Source organism: Mus caroli, unplaced genomic scaffold (assembly GCF_978045245.1).
Source record: "Mus caroli unplaced genomic scaffold, Mus_caroli_1 scaffold_15, whole genome shotgun sequence".
Lineage (NCBI taxonomy): Eukaryota > Metazoa > Chordata > Mammalia > Rodentia > Muridae > Mus > Mus caroli.
Genome location: NW_028227270.1, coordinates 70,225,644 through 70,229,817, shown reverse-complemented (window position 1 = coordinate 70,229,817; position 4,174 = coordinate 70,225,644).

Here is a 4,174-nt window from a genome sequence, read left to right as displayed (position 1 = left end):
AACAGTGCATTACACCTGGGGTATATGTCAGGACAGGAGGTGTCCTCCAAGATGTGAATCTAGCAGTATATGTTGGTTAATGGCAGGGGGTGGAATGACAAGCAAGCCCTGATACCTGTCCCTGTATCTCTGGTGGCAATGTGGTTAGGGGAATGCCTAACAGATTCTGGCACCTGGCATTGTATATGAGACAGCAAAATAGCTGCTGTCTAGCCAGGACTGATGTCTAGAAATCTATATGGTGATTGTACTTCAGGTACTTGAAGTAACAATGTAGTATATAGGGTGTTAATGTAAGGCTGTAGGAGATCAAGTCCTGTTGCTCACCCCACCCCATACTACCTGACAAAATAGTGCTATGATCAGATCCAGTAGAGAGTCCCTCTCTGCCACACATAATATGTTGGGAATCTGGTGTCACCACACCACACACTATACCACTACCACCCTTGAACTATTGCCCAGAAGGACCTTTGATGGCCAGGCAAATACATACAATTTCATGTCCGTGTGTGAAGGTGTTCTCATGGCATAGTGAAATGAACACATTACCTGCGTGTGGATGTGCTGAGCCTGCTCCTCCTGAAAACTGTCAACCTTCTGTGGCTCAAAACATCTCCCTCTGCTGTACATTCTATCACCATAAAGATGCATTTCTGATGTGGAGCAGCTTCATGAATTTGGATGGTCCAGAAGCTTAATTTGTCAATTTCAGTCCTGTTGTCTGTGTCATTTTTCTCACCCCTTTCAGAAGATCCTGACAGCAGACCACACCTCTTTGTGGAGGTGGCAGAGCCATGTAAAGCTGCCTTTACTGAGGCTCCTGAGGTGACCCAACAGGGTCACACTTTCAGAGGGCCTGACCTCCAGGTCCAGCTGGATCACTGCCTGCTCTCTTCACTTCCCTGCAAGCCGCTTGACAATTTCCACCCTAATATCAGCTGTCAAACAATGAGATGAAAACCATGGTATTACAAACAAGAGAAGCAGGTTTGGAAGAAGCCTTACTGTTCTCAATTCCCACATAGAAAAGTAAGAGAGAGGTAAGATGGTCCCATAGTGCACTTCTGGATCATAGAAAACTAACAACACAACACTGGAATTTACTGGGACCAGAGGGATTCAGGCACCCAGGAACTCCACCTACCAGTGGCACAGGTTCCTTCCAGTCTGGGCCCGTGCCCTGAGCACCTTGAGCATAAACTCCACCGCCAGTCTCACAACACCCAGAGGAAGCTCCACTCCCAGGCTCTCTAACAACCCCAGGATTGCAGGTTCACAGTTTCACTGGACTGCAGGATCGAAGACTCATTGGATAGCAGGATTGCAGGATTGCAGGATCGCAAGATAACAGGATCCCAGGATCCCAGAGGCAGTTTGATTCCTAGGAGCTTTGCCACACCCAGGATCTAACTATCACAGGCTCGCAGAATCACAGGATAGCAGGATCGCAGGATCAGAGGATCACAGGATCCCAGAGGCAGCTTGACTCCCAGAAGCTCTGACACATCCAGGATCTCACAATCACAGCATCCCAGAATCACAGGATTTCACAATCTCAGGATCCCAGAGATAGCTGAACTCTGAGTAGTTCTGACACAACCAGGATCATAGGAAGGACAGGCTCCAGTGAGACATAGCCAGAGTAGGTAGCACTAGAGATAACCAGATGGAGGGAGGCAATCATAAGAACATAAGCAATAGAAACCAAGGTTACTTGGTAGCATCAGAACCCAATTCTCCCCCAAGAGCAAGCCCTGGATACATCATCACATCAGAAAAGCAAGATTTGAATCTAAAATCACTTTTCATGATAATGATGGAAAACTTTAAGAAGGACATAAATAACTCCCTTGAAGTATAGCAGAACACAGGTAAACAGCTAAAAACCCTTAAAGAGGAAACACAAAAAATCCCTTAAAGTACAGGAAAGCACAATCAAACAGGTGAAGGAAATTAACAAAATCATGCAAGATCTAAAAATGGAAACAGAAACAATAAAGAAATCACAAAGAGAGACAACCCTAGAGTTAGAAAACCTAGGAGACATATCAGGAGTCAGAGATGCAAGCATCACCAACAGGATACAAGAAGAGAGAATCTCAGGTGCAGAAGATACCATAGAAATCATTGACACAACAGTCAAAGAAAATGAAAAATCCAAAAGGATCCTAATCCAAAACATCCAGGAAATCCAGGACACAATAAGAAGACCACACCTAAGGATAATAGGTATAGAGCAGAGCGAAGATTCCCAACTTAAAGGGCCAATAATAACTTCAACAGAATTATAGAAAAAAACTTCCCTAACCTAAAGAAAGAGATGCCCATGGACATACAAGAAGCCTATAGAACTCCAAATAGATTGGACCAGAAAGGAATTCCTCCTGTCACATTATAATCAAAATACCAAATGCAATAAACAAAGAAAGAATGTTAAAAGTAATAAGGGGAAAAGGTCAAGTAACATAGGAAGGTAGACCTATCAGAATTACACCAGACTTCTCACCAGAGACTATGAAAGCTAGAAGATCCTGGGCAGATGTCATACAGACCCTAAGAAATCACAAATTCCAGCCCAGGCTATTATATCCAGCAAAACTGTCAATTATCATAGCTGGAGAAAACAAGATGTTCCATGACAAAACCAAATTTTACACAATATCTTTCCATAAATACGGCCTTACAAAGGATAACAGGTGGAAAACACCAACACAAGGAGGGAAACTCCACCCTAGAAAAAAGCAAGAAAGCAATCTTTCAACAAACTTAAAAGAAGCATAATTCTACCTCTAAATACAAAAATAACAAGAAGTAACCATTACGTTTCCTTAATATCTCTTAACACCAATGGACTCATTTCCCCAATAAAAAGACATAGGATAACAGACTGGATATGTAAACAGAACCCAGCATTTTGCTGCATACAGGAAATCCATCTCAGTTACAAAGATAGACAATACCTCAGAGTAAAATGTTGGAAAACAATTTTCCAAGCAAATAGTTATAAAAAACAAGCTGGAGTAGCCATTCTATTATCGAATAAAATCAACTTTCAACCAAAAGTTATCAAAAAAGATAAGAAAGAACACTTCATACTGGCCAAAGGAAAAATCTACCAAGATGAACTCTCAATTCTTAACATCTATGTTCCAAAAGCAAGGGCACTCACATTCATAAAATAAACTTTACTAAAGCTTAAAACACACATTGTACCACTTACAGTAATAGTGGGAGACTTCAACACCCCACTCTTAGCAATTGACAGATCATGGAAACAAACTAAACAGAGACACAGTGAAGCTAACAAGTTATGAACCAAATGGATCTAACAGATATTTATAGAACATTTCATCCTAAAGCAAAAGGATATACTTTCTTCTCAGCCCTCATGGTACCTTCGCCTAAATTGACCATATAATCACAAAACAGACCTCAATATATACAAGAAGATTGAAATAATCCCATGCACCCTATCAGATTACCACAGACAAAGGCTGGTCTTAAATATCAACAAAAACAATGGAAAACACACATACACATGGAAACTGAACAACACTCAACTCAATGACAACTTGGTCAAGGAAGAAATAAAGAAAAAATAAAGGCTTTTTAGAATTTAATGAAAATGAAGACACCTCATACACAAACTTATGGGACATAATGACAGCAGTGCTAAGAGGAAAACCCATCGCTCTGACTGCCTCCCAGAAGAAACTGGAGAGAGCTTACACTAGCAGCTTGACAGCACACCATAAAGCTCTAGAACAAACAGAAGCAAATACACCCAAGAGGAGGAGATGGCAGAAAATAGTCAAACTCAGGGCTGAAATCAACCAAGAAGAAACAAAAAGAACTGTACAAGAATCAACAAAAACAGGAGCTGGTTCTTTGAAAAAATCAACAAAATAGATAAACAATTAGCCAGACTAACCAGAGGGCACAGAAACAGAATCCTAATTAATAATATCAGAAATGAAAAGGGAGACATAATGAAATATATTTTAAAATAATTATTCTGTTTGTTGAACATTAACAGTTGAAAATATTAACATAATGTTTTATAAACTTCATGGAATTATTATTGACAATATTTGATCACTGTACTTGAAATTAGCATTTTCTTAATGTTTAACTTCAAAGAGTTTTTTCCATTTAAAAGTATTGAAACTAT